General features: G+C 40.2%; 1 protein-coding gene across 1 annotated transcript in view; it reads right to left on the bottom strand.

Moving 5' to 3' along the window:
* The window catches only part of ZZEF1 (zinc finger ZZ-type and EF-hand domain containing 1), a gene marked incomplete in the record, with an annotated part of 722,361 nt that overhangs the window by 397,791 nt on the left and 311,447 nt on the right, over positions 1–13,123 (bottom strand).

The raw sequence follows: 13,123 nt of genomic DNA, 5'->3' as shown, positions 1-13,123 counted from the left end.
GCAACATGACAGACACATTCGCACCCAAAAAATTTCTCGTGTCAGGAATGACGCAATAAATAACAGCATTTTGCGCCCTCGCAAGCCTAATTTTACCGCAAGTTTTCCAAAGAAAAAACAAGTCAAATTGAAAAAAAAGACTAGACCCCAGGTAAGACAAACTTCCTAAAACATGATTCCCATAACGAAACTGCTGGACTGCAAAGGGAAATACACATAGACCTGACTCATGGCAAATATAAGTAAAATACATATATTTAAAACTTTATATTAATACATAAAGCACCAAACCATAGCTGTGTCTTAAATAATGATACATACTTACCGAAACATACCCATCCACATATAGCAGATAGCCAAACCAGTACTGAAAGCTATCAGCAGAGGTAATGGTACATAAGGGTATATCGTCGATCTGAAAAGGGAGGTAGGAGATGAATCCCTACGACCAATAACAGAGAACCCTTGAAAAGATTTCCCGCGAGAAAAAAACATAAAATCAAATAGGCGATACTCTCTTCACATCCCTCTGACAAATACTGTATTCTGAGAGGAGATTGGGCTTTAGAATGCTTAGAAGCGCTTATCACAGAAGAAAACATAAAAAAACATAATTTATGTAAGAACTTACCTGATAAATTCATTTCTTTCATATTAACAAGAGTCCATGAGCTAGTGACGTATGGGATATACATTCCTACCAGGAGGGGCAAAGTTTCCCAAACCTTAAAATGCCTATAAATACACCCCTCACCACACCCACAAATCAGTTTAACGAATAGCCAAGAAGTGGGGTGATAAGAAAAAAAGTGCGAAGCATATAAAATAAGGAATTGGAATAATTGTGCTTTATACAAAAAAATCATAACCACCACAAAAAAGGGTGGGCCTCATGGACTCTTGTTAATATGAAAGAAATGAATTTATCAGGTAAGTTCTTACATAAATTATGTTTTCTTTCATGTAATTAACAAGAGTCCATGAGCTAGTGACGTATGGGATAATGACTACCCAAGATGTGGATCTTTCCACACAAGAGTCACTAGAGAGGGAGGGATAAAATAAAGACAGCCAATTCCGCTGAAAATAATCCACACCCAAAATAAAGTTTAACAAAAAACATAAGCAGAAGATTCAAACTGAAACCGCTGCCTGAAGAACTTTTCTACCAAAAACTGCTTCAGAAGAAGAAAATACATCAAAATGGTAGAATTTAGTAAAAGTATGCAAAGAGGACCAAGTTGCTGCTTTGCAGATCTGGTCAACCGAAGCTTCATTCCTAAACGCCCAGGAAGTAGATACTGACCTAGTAGAATGAGCTGTAATTCTCTGAGGCGGAATTTTACCCGACTCAACATAGGCAAGATGAATTAAAGATTTCAACCAAGATGCCAAAGAAATGGCAGAAGCTTTCTGGCCTTTCCTAGAACCGGAAAAGATAACAAATAGACTAGAAGTCTTACAGAAAGATTTCGTAGCTTCAACATAATATTTCAAAGCTCTAACAACATCCAAAGAATGCAACGATTTCTCCTTAGAATTCTTAGGATTAGGACATAATGAAGGAACCACAATTTCTCTACCAATGTTGTTGGAATTCACAACTTTAGGTAAAAATTCAAAAGAAGTTCGCAACACCGCCTTATCCTGATGAAGAATCAGAAAAGGAGACTCACAAGAAAGAGCAGATAATTCAGAAACTCTTCTGGCAGAAGAGATGGCCAAAAGGAACAAAACTTTCCAAGAAAGTAATTTAATATCCAATGAATGCATAGGTTCAAATGGAGGAGCTTGAAGAGCCCCCAGAACCAAATTCAAACTCCAAGGAGGAGAAATTGACTTAATGACAGGCTTTATACGAACCAAAGCTTGTACAAAACAATGAATATCAGGAAGAATAGCAATCTTTCTGTGAAAAAGAACAGAAAGAGCAGAGATTTGACCTTTCAAGGAACTTGCGGACAAACCCTTATCTAAACCATCCTGAAGAAATTGTAATATTCTCGGTATTCTAAAAGAATGCCAAGAAAAATGATGAGAAAGACACCAAGAAATATAAGTCTTCCAGACTCTATAATATATCTCTCTGGAAACAGATTTACGAGCCTGTAACATAGTATTAATCACAGAGTCAGAGAAACCTCTTTGACCAAGAATCAAGCGTTCAATCTCCATACCTTTAAATTTAAGGATTTCAGATCCTGATGGAAAAAAGGACCTTGAGACAAAAGGTCTGGTCTTAACGGAAGAGTCCACGGTTGGCAAGAGGCCATCCGGACAGGATCCGCATACCAAAACCTGTGAGGCCATGCCGGAGCTACCAGCAGAACAAACGAGCATTCCTTCAGAATCTTGGAGATTACTCTTGGAAGAAGAACTAGAGGCGGAAAGATATAGGCAGGATGATACTTCCAAGGAAGTGAAAATGCATCCACTGCCTCCGCCTGAGGATCCCGGGATCTGGACAGATACCTGGGAAGTTTCTTGTTTAGATGAGAAGCCATCAGATCTATTTCTGGAAGTTCCCACATTTGAACAATCTGAAGAAATACCTCTGGGTGAAGAGACCATTCGCCCGGATGCAACGTTTGGCGACTGAGATAATCCGCTTTCCAATTGTCCATACCTGGGATAAAAACCGCAGAGATTAGACAGGAGCTGGATTCCGCCCAAACCAAAATTCGAGATACTTCTTTCATAGCCAGAGGACTGTGAGTCCCTCCTTGATGATTGATGTATGCCACAGTTGTGACATTGTCTTATCTGAAAACAATGAACAACTCTCTCTTCAGAAGAGGCCAAGACTGAAGAGCTCTGAAAATTGCACGGAGTTCCAAAATATTGATCGGAAATCTCACCTCCTGAGATTCCCAAACCCCTTGTGCCGTCAGATACCCCCACACAGCTCCCCAACCTGTAAGACTTGTATCTGTTGAGATTATAGTCCAGGTCGGAAGAACAAAGAAGCCCCCTGAACTAAACGATGGTGATCTGTCCACCATGTCAGAGAGTGTCGTAAAATCGGTTTAAAGATATTAATTGAGATATCTTTGAGTAATCCCTGCACCATTGGTTCAGCATACAGAGCTGAAGAGGTCGCATGTGAAAACGAGCAAAGGAGATCGCATCTGATGCGGCAGTCCTAAGACCCAACATTTCCATGCATAAGGCTACCAAAGGGAATGATTGTGACTGAAGGTTTTGACAAGCTGATATCAATGTTAAACTTCTCTTGTCTGACAAGGACAGAGTCATAGACACTGAATTTATCTAGAAACCTAAAAAGGTTACCCTTGTCTGAGGAATCAATGAACTGATTGGTAAATTGATCCTCCAACCATGAACTTGAAGAAACAACACAAGTCGATTCGTATGAGATTCTTCGAAAATGAGAAGACTGAGCAAGTACCAAGATATCGTCCAAATAAGGAAATACCAAAACCCTATTCTCTGATTACAGAAAGAAGGGCACCGAGAACCTTTGAAAAAAATTCTTGGAACTGAGGCTAGACCAAACAGTAGAGCCACAAAACTGGTAATGCTTGTCTAAAAAGAGAATCTCAGACACTAAAAGTGATCTGGATGAATCGGAATATGCAGATACACATCCTGTAAATCTATTGTAGACATATAATGCCCTTGCTAAACAAAAGGCAGGATAGTCCTACAGTAACCATCTTGAATGTTGGTATCCTAACATAACGATTCAATAATGATAGATCCAGAACTGGTCTGAAGGAATTGACCTTCTTTGGTACAATGAAGAGATAAAATAAAACCCCAGCCCCTGTTCCAAAACTGGAACTGGCATAAATACTCCAGCCAACTCTAGATCTGAAACACATTTCAGAAATGCTGAGCCTTGCTGTGTCAACTGGGACACGGGAAAGAAAAGAATCTCTTAGCAGGAGGCCTTAACTTGAAGCCAATTCTGTACCTTTCTGAAACAATGTTTCTGAAACCAGAGATTAAGAACGGAATTGATCCAAATTTCTTTGAAGAAAACGTAATCTGCCCCATGCCAGCTGAGCTGGAATAAGGGCCGCACCTTCATAGATACTTAGGAGCTGGCTATAAGTTTCTATAAGGCTTGGATATATTCCAAACTGGAAATAGTTTCCAAACTGATACCGCTCCTGAGGATGAAGGATCAGGCTTTTGTTCCTTGTTGTGAGGAAAGGAACGAAATGATTATTTACCCTGGAAAGAAAGGGAAAGCAAAGTTGACTTAGAAGACATGTCAGCATTCCAAGTTTAATCCATAAAGCTTTGCTAGCTAAAATAGCTAGAGACATATACCTGACATCAACTCTAATGATATCAAAAGATGGTATCACCAATAAAATTATTAGCATGTTATAGAATAATAATAATGCTATAAAATTATGATCTGTTACTTGTTGCGCTAAAGCTTCTAACCAAAAAGTTGAAGCTGCAGCAACATCCGCTAAAAATATAGCAGGTCTAAGAAGATTACCTGAACATAAGTAAGCTTTTCTTGAAAAGATTCAATTTTCCTATCTAAAGGATCCTTAAATGAAGTACTATCTGCCATAGGAATAGTAGTACATTAGCAGGAGTAGAGACAGCCCCATAACCTTAGGGATTTTTGTCCCAAAAAACTCTAATCTGTCAGATGGCACAGGATATAATTTGCTTAAACGTCTAGAAGGAGTAAATAAATTACCCAAATTATTCCATTCCCTGGAAATTACTTCAGAAATAGCATCAGGGAGATAAAACACTTCTGGAATAACTACAGGAGATTTAAAAACCTTATTTAAACGTTTACATTTAGTATCAAGAGGACCAGAATCCTCTATTTCTAATGCAAATAACACTTCTTTAAGTAAAGAACGAATAAATTCCATCTTGAACAAATACAAAGATTTATCAGCATCAACCTCTGAGACAGAAACCTCTGAACCAGAAGAACCATTATCAGTATCAGAATGATGATGTTCATTTAAAAATTCATCTGAAAAAAAGAGAAGTTTTAAAAGACTTTTATGTATACTAGAAGGAAAAATAACAGACATAGCCTTCTTAATGGATTTAAAAAATAAAATCTCTTATGTTATCAGGAACACTCTGAAAATTAGATGTTGACGGACAGCAACAGGTAATGTAACAGTACTAAAGGAAATTTTATCTGCATTAATAAGTTTGACATGACATGCAATACAAATAACAGCTGGAGAAAACAGATACCAAAAGTTTATAGCAGACTTAGCTTGGTAGCTCCAGCACTGTGCAGTGATTTTCCTGTAGTATCTTCTGACTCAGTTGCAACGTGGAACATCTTGCAATATGTAAAAGAAAAAAACAACATATAAAGCAAAATTGATCAAATTCCTTAAATGACAGTTTCAGGAATGGGAAAAAAATGCCAGTGAACAAGCTTCTAGCAACCAGAAGCAATAAATAATGAGACTTAAATAATGTGGAGACAAAAATGACGCCCATATTTTTTAGCGCCAAAAAAGACGCCCACATTATTTGGCGCCTAAATGCTTTTGGCGCCAAAAATGACGCCACATCCGGAACGCCGACATCTTTGACGCAAAATAACGTCAAAAAATGACGCAACTTCCGGCGACACGTATGACGCCGGAAACGGAAAAGAATTTTTGCGCCAAAAAAGTCCGCGCCAAGAATGACGCAATAAAATGAAGCATTTTCAGCCCCCGCGAGCCTAACAGCCCACAGGGAAAAAAGTCAAATTTTTGAGGTAAGAAAAAATATGATAATTCAATGCATAATCCCAAATATGAAACTGACTGTCTGGAAATAAGGAAAGTTGAACATTCTGAGTCAAGGCAAATAAATGTTTGAATACATATATTTAGAACTTTATAAATAAAGTGCCCAACCATAGCTTAGAGTGTCACAGAAAATAAGACTTACTTACCCCAGGACACTCATCTACATGTTTGTAGAAAGCCAAACCAGTACTGAAACGAGAATCAGTAGAGGAAATGGTAAATATAAGAGTATATCGTCGATCTGAAAAGGGAGGTAAGAGATGAATCTCTACGACCGATAACAGAGAACCTTATGAAATAGACCCCGTAGAAGGAGATCACTGCATTCAATAGGCAATACTCTCTTCACATCCCTCTGACATTCACTGCACGCTGAGAGGAAAACCGGGCTCCAACTTGCTGCGGAGCGCATATCAACGTAGAATCTAGCACAAACTTACTTCACCACCTCCCTTGGAGGCAAAGTTTGTAAAACTGATTTGTGGGTGTGGTGAGGGGTGTATTTATAGGCATTTTAAGGTTTGGGAAACTTTGCCCCTCCTGGTAGGAATGTATATCCCATACGTCACTAGCTCATGGACTCTTGTTAATTACATGAAAGAAACATAATTTATGCTTACCTGATAAATTTATTTCTCTTGTAGTGTATCCAGTCCACGGATCATCCATTACTTATGGAATATATTCTCCTTCCCAACAGGAAGTTGCAAGAGTCCACCCACAGCAAAGCTGCTATATAGCTCCTCCCCTAACTGCCATATTCAGTCATTCGACCGAAAACATGCAAAGGAAAAACCATAGGGTGCAGTGGTGACTGTAGTTCAAATGAAAAAATTACCTGCCTTAAAGTGACAGGGCGGGCCGTGGACTGGATACACTACAAGAGAAATAAATTTATCAGGTAAGCATAAATTATGTTTTCTCTTGTTAAGTGTATCCAGTCCACGGATCATCCATTACTTATGGAATACCCATACCAAAGCTAAAGTACACGGATGATGGGAGGGACAAGGCAGGTACTTAAACGAAAGTTACCACTGCCTGTAAAAAAAAAACCCCTTTCTCCCAAAAATAGCCTCCGAAGAAGCAAGGTATCAAATTTGTTAAATTTGAAAAAGTATGAAGCTCAGACCAAGACTCCGTCTTGTAAATCTGTTCAACAGAAGCCACATTTAAAAAAAAAAAAGGCCCAAGTGAAAACCACAGCTTTAGTAGAATGAGCTGCAATCCCTTCAGGAGGCTGCTGTCCAGCAGTCTCGTAAGCTAAATGAATTATGCTTTTTAACCAAAAAAACAGAGAGGCTGCTGAAGTCTTTTGACCTCTCCTCTGTCCAGAATAGACAACAAACAAGGTGAACGTTTGATGAAAACTGTAGTAGCTTGTAAGTAAAACTTTAAAGCACAAACCACGTCCAATATTGTGTAATAGACGTTCCTTCTTTGAGGAAGGATTAGGATACAAGCATGGAACAACTATCTCTTGAGTGATGTTCTTGTTAGATACCACCTTAGGACTACCTTATCCGTACTACGCAGGACTACCTTATCCGTAAGAAGGACCAGATAAGGAGAATCACATTGTAACACAGATAACTTGGAGACTCTATGAGTCGAGGAAATAGCTACCCAAAAGGAACTTTCCAAGATAAAGATTGATATCTATGGAACAAAAAAGGTTCAAACGGAACTTCTTGAAGAGCCTTAAGAACCAGGTTTAAGCTCCACGGTGGAGCAACAGCTTTAAACACAGGCTTGGATCTAACCAAAGCCTGACCAAATGCCTGAACGTCTAGAATACCTGCCAGACGCTGGTGCAAAAAAATAGACAGAGTAAAAATCTGTCCCTTTTAAGGAATTAGCTGACAACCCTTTACTCAAAAACATCTTGGAGAAAAGATAATATCCTGGGAATCCAGGCTTTACTCCATGAGTAACCCTTGGATTCATAACAATCAGATATTTACACCATATCTATGTTCAATTTTCCTAGAGACAGGCTTTCATGTCCGTATTAAGGTATCAATGACTGACTCGGAGAAGCCATGCTTTGATAACATCAAGCGTTCAGTCTCCAGGCAGTCCATCTCAGATTGATTCTATTTAGATGGTTGAAAGGACCCTGAAGTAGAGGGACCTGTCTCAGAAGCAGAGGCAGTGATGGAAAGGATGACATGTCCACCAGATCTGCATACCAGGTCCTGCGTGGCTACGCAGGCGCTGTCAAAAACACCAAAGCCCTCTCCTGCTTGGTCTTGACCTCCGAAGGAAATCCCACTCCCCCGGAAGAAAAGTCTGATGACTCAGAAAATCCACCTCCCAGTTCTCAACACCTGGGATATGGATAGCTGATAGACAAGAGTGAGTCTCTGTCCAGTGAATTATTGTAAGACTTCTAACATCACTAGGGAACTTCTGTTCCCCCTTGATGGCTGATGTAAGCCACAGTCGTGTATATTGTCCGACTGAGTATGATGTACCTCAGAGTTGCTAACTGAGGCCAAGTCTGAGAGCATGGAATATCACTCCCAGAATATTTATTAGAAGGAGGGTCTCCTACTAAGTCCACTATCCCTGAGCCTTCAGGGAATTCCAGACTGCATCCCAACCTAAAAAGGCTGGCATCCATTGTAACAATTGTCCCATCTGACCTGCGGAAGGTCATACCCTTGGACAGATGGACCCGACATAGTCACCAGAGAAGAGAATCTCTGGTCTCTTGGTCCAGGTTCAACAGGGGGATAAATCTGTGTAATCCCCGTTCCTCTGACTGAGCATGCATAGTTGCAGCGGTCTGAAATGTAGACGTACAAACGGTACTATGTCCCTTGCCGCTACCTATTAAGCTGATTTCATTCATGTACTGAGCCACCGAAGAGCGCGGATGGGATGAAAAACACGGCAGAAATTTAGAAACTTTGACAACCTGGACTCCGTCAGGTAAATTTTTATTTCTACAGAATCTATCAGAGTCCCTAGGAGGGAAACCCTTGAGATTGGGGATAGAGAACTCTTTCCTTGTTCACTTTCCACCCATGTGATCTCAGAAATGCCAGTACTACGTCCGTATGAAACTTGGCAATTTGGATGTTTTCAGTACTACGTCCGTATGAAACTTGGCAATTTGGCAATTTTGGATGGGGAACGCCAAAGTGACCCCAGAACCTCCATAAAGATTCTTGGGGCTGTAGATATCCCAAAGGAAAGAGCTACAAACTGGTAATGCCTGTCTAGAAAGGCAAACCTGAAAAACGAAGGTGATCTTTATGCATCACCATGTGAGGATAAGCATCCTTCAAATCCATTGTAGTCCTCTATTGACTCTCCTGGATCATAGTTAAGATGGTACGAATAGTTTCCATCTTAAATGACGGAATTCTGAGGAATTTGTTTAAGATCTTTAGATCCAAAATAGGTCTGAAGGTTCCCTCACCTTGGGAACCACAAACAGATTTGAGTAAAAATTCTGTCCCTGTTCCTCTCTTGGAACTGGATGGATCTCGTACACAATGTAAGAATGCCTCCTTCTTTATCTGGTTTGCACATAATTGTGAAAAGCGAAATCTCCCCTTTTTTTGGGGGGGGAATCTTTGAATCCAGAAGATATCTCTGGGATATAAATTCCAATGCCTAGGGATCCTGGGCATCTCTTGCCCACGCCCGGGCGAAGAATGAAAGTCTGCCCCCTATAGGATCCGTTACCGGATAAGGGTCCGTTCCTTCATGCTGCCTTAGAGGCAGCAGCAGGCTCCTTGGCCTGCTTATCCTTGTTCCAGGTCCAATTGTCTCCAGACCGCCTTGGACTGAGCAAAAATTCCCTCTTGTTTTGCCTTAGAGGAAGAGGATGCCACACCTGCCCTGAAGTTTTAAAAGGCACGAAAATTAGACCTTTTTTGGCCCTTGATTCCTATCCTGAGGAAGGGCATGACCTTTTCCTCCAGTGATATAAGCAATAATCTCCTTCACACCAGGCCCGAATAGGGTCTGCCCCTTGAAGGGAAGTTAAGTAGCTTATTTATTAAAGTCACGACAGCTGACCATGATATAAGCCATAGCGCTCTGCGCGCCAGTATAGTAAAAAACAGAATTCTTAGCCGTTAGTCTAGTCAAATGAACAAAGGCATCAGAAAACAAAGGAATTGGCTAGCATAAGCTTGTCAAATATATTCATCCAATGGAGTCGCTAACTGTAAAGCCTCATCAAGAGACTCAACCCAGAACGCCGCAGCAGCAGTGACAGAAGCAATGTATGCAAGGGGCTGCAGGATAAAACCCTGTTGAATAAACATTTTTTATCCATTGGATCTAAAAAGCACAACAGTCCTCGCCAGAGGTAGTGGTACGCTTAGCTAGAGTAGAAACTCTTCTTTCCACCTTAGGAACTGTCTGCCAGAAGTCCCGTGTGGTGGTAACTATTAGAAAACATTCTTCTAAAAAATAGGAGGGGAAGAGAACGGCACACCTGGTCTATCCCATTCCTTATTAAAAAAAATATTTTAGTAAACCTCTTTAGGTATTGGAAAAACATCAGTACACACCGGCACTGCATATTATTTATCCAGTCTACACAATTTCTCTGGCCCTGCGATTGTACACATTCATTCAGAGCAGCCAAAGCCTCCCTGAGCAACAAGTGGAGGTTCTCAAGCATAAATTTTAAATGTAGAAATATCAGAATCAGGTTAAATCATCTTCCCTGAGTCAAAAAAATCACCCACAGACTAAGCATATTGTGAGGTAGTATCATACATGGTTCTTAAAACGTCTGTATGCTCTGTATCTACCCCCAGAGCTATCTGCTTTCCTTTAATTTCAGGAAGTCTGACTAATACTGCTGCAAGAGTATTATTCACCACCTTTGCCATGTCTTGTAAAATAAACGCTATGGACGACCTTGATGTACTTGGCGCCATTTGAGCGTGAGTCCCTGAAGCGGAAGTCGAAGGGTCTGACACGTGGGGAGAGTTAATCGGCATAACTTTCCCCTCGACAGAATCCCCTGGTAAAATAAACGCTATGGGTTCCCTTGATGTACTTGGCGCAATTTGAGCGTGAGTCCCTAAAGCGGGAGTCAAAAGGTCTGACACGTGGGGAGAGTTAGTCGGCATAACTACCCCCACGACAGAATCCTCTGGTGATAATGTTTTTAAAGACAAAAAATGATCTTTATTGTTTAACATGAAATCAGTACATCTGGTACACATTCTAACAAGGGGTTCCACCATGGCTTTAAAACATAATGAACACAGAGCTTCCTCTATGTCAGACATGTTAGAACAGACTAATAATGAGACTAATAAGCTTGGAAAACACTTTAAATCAAGTTAACAAGCAAATATATAAAACGTTACTGTGCCTTTAAGAGAAACAAATTTTGTCAAAATTTGAAAAACAGTGAAAAAAGGCAGTAAAACAAACGAAATTTTTACAGTACATGTAATAAGGTAACAGAGCATTGCACCCACTTGCAAATGGATGATTAACCCCTTAATGCAAAAAACAGATAAAAAAAACGACAGACGTTTTTAAAAACAGACACAACAAAACTGCCACAGCAGAGCTGTGGATTACCTTCCCTATAAACGATTTTGGAAGTCTTTTTAGCCCTTTAGAAATGTCCTGTAGTATTCATGGGACTGCTGAGGGAATTTGAATAATCATTTTGTAATTTTAACTGCGCAAAAAAGCGCTAAATTAGGCCCCTCCCACTCATATTACAACAGTGGGAAGCTTCAGTTAACTGTTTCTATGCAAAATTTAAGCCAGCCATGTGGAAAAAACTTAAGCCCCAATAAGTTTTATCACCAAACATATGTTAAAAACAATTAAACATGCCAGCAAACATTTTAAAACACATTTTTACAAGAGTATGTATCTCTATTAATAAGCCTGATACCAGTCGCTATCACTGCATTTAAGGCTTTACTTACATTACTTCGGTATCAGCAGTATATTTTTAGTCAATTCCATTCCTAGAAAAATATTTTACTGCACATACCTTATCTGCAGGAAAACCTGCACGCCATTCCCCCTCTGAAGTACCTCACTCCTCAGAATGTGTGAGAACAGCAAATGGATCTCAGTTACGTCTGCTAAGATCATAGAAAAACGCAGGCAGATTCTTCTTCCAAATACTGCCTGAGAAAAACAGCACACTCCGGTGCCATTTAAAAATAACAAACTTTTGATTGAAGAATAAACCAAGTATAAATCACCACAGACTCTCACGACCTCCTATCTATGTTGAGGCTTGCAAGAGAATGACTGAATATGGCAGTTAGGGGAGGAGCTATATAGCAGCTTTGCTGTGGGTGGACTCTTGCAACTTCCTGTTGGGAAGGAGAATATATTCCATAAGTAATGGATGATCCGTGGACTGGATACACTTAACAAGAGAAATCAAGCACAAACTTACTTCACCATCTCCATAGGAGGCAAAGCTTGTAAAACTGAATTGTGGGTGTGGTGGGGGGTGTATTTATAAGTATTTTGAGGTTTGGGAAACTTTGCCCCTCCTGGTAGGATTGTATATCTCATACATCACTAGCTCATGGACTCTTGCCAATTACAGGAAAAAAAAATTTTTTAAATATATTTATTTTTTACTTTTTTTTTCCAGATCCCCAAGACTTAGGCGATTACCTTTCCAACGGTGGGTCTTGGGGGTCTGTAGCTGCTTAGATGCCTGAGATACAAGCTTCTAAGCAGCATGCCCCATCTCCCTATTTTGTCCATTTTAAATAAAGTTGCGTGTGACGTCACCGCAGGAAACGTGAAGCCCCGGCGATGCCTCTCACTATTCAGGCCAGATCACTGGGGTGGGAGTAGGTGGAAGCCCCCAGATTGCCCTAAAGGTGGGTGAGTGCTGGCGACAGCTCTGATATTGAGAAATACAAAAAAAAAAGAGAGAGAGAGAGCTTACAGGGCACAGATTGGATGGCCCTGGTACAGAATTATTTCTGTTTTAATTAATGTAATTTGTAAGGTGTATATAGTGGCCCTGCAACTAAACAAAACAAAAAATCCATCATGCAATGGTGGATCTACTCAGCAGACGGCCCTGGAATAAAAAAATGTTTTGGGCCCCCGATGTAGCTTAGTAATAATATACACGCTGCTTTGTATAATGATTTTGAAAATAGATATACATACAAACCTACAGCCTAGACTAATAAAAGGCTCACCTGCATTAGGAGTGTACACACTATGTACATGCCTTTGTATAGACTGGCTGCTATTGGCCCCCAGCACTTGGCCTGGTGCCACCGCACCTGCTGCCCCAATAGTAGTTTCTCCCCTGCCAGCGTGGTACCTCATCTGAAAAGGTTGAACACTCTTGGTAAACAGTTACAAATATAAGG

This window comes from Bombina bombina, chromosome 3 (assembly GCF_027579735.1).
Source record: "Bombina bombina isolate aBomBom1 chromosome 3, aBomBom1.pri, whole genome shotgun sequence".
NCBI classification, from domain to species: Eukaryota; Metazoa; Chordata; class Amphibia; order Anura; family Bombinatoridae; genus Bombina; species Bombina bombina.
This window is presented reverse-complemented; position numbering and strand designations above follow the sequence as displayed.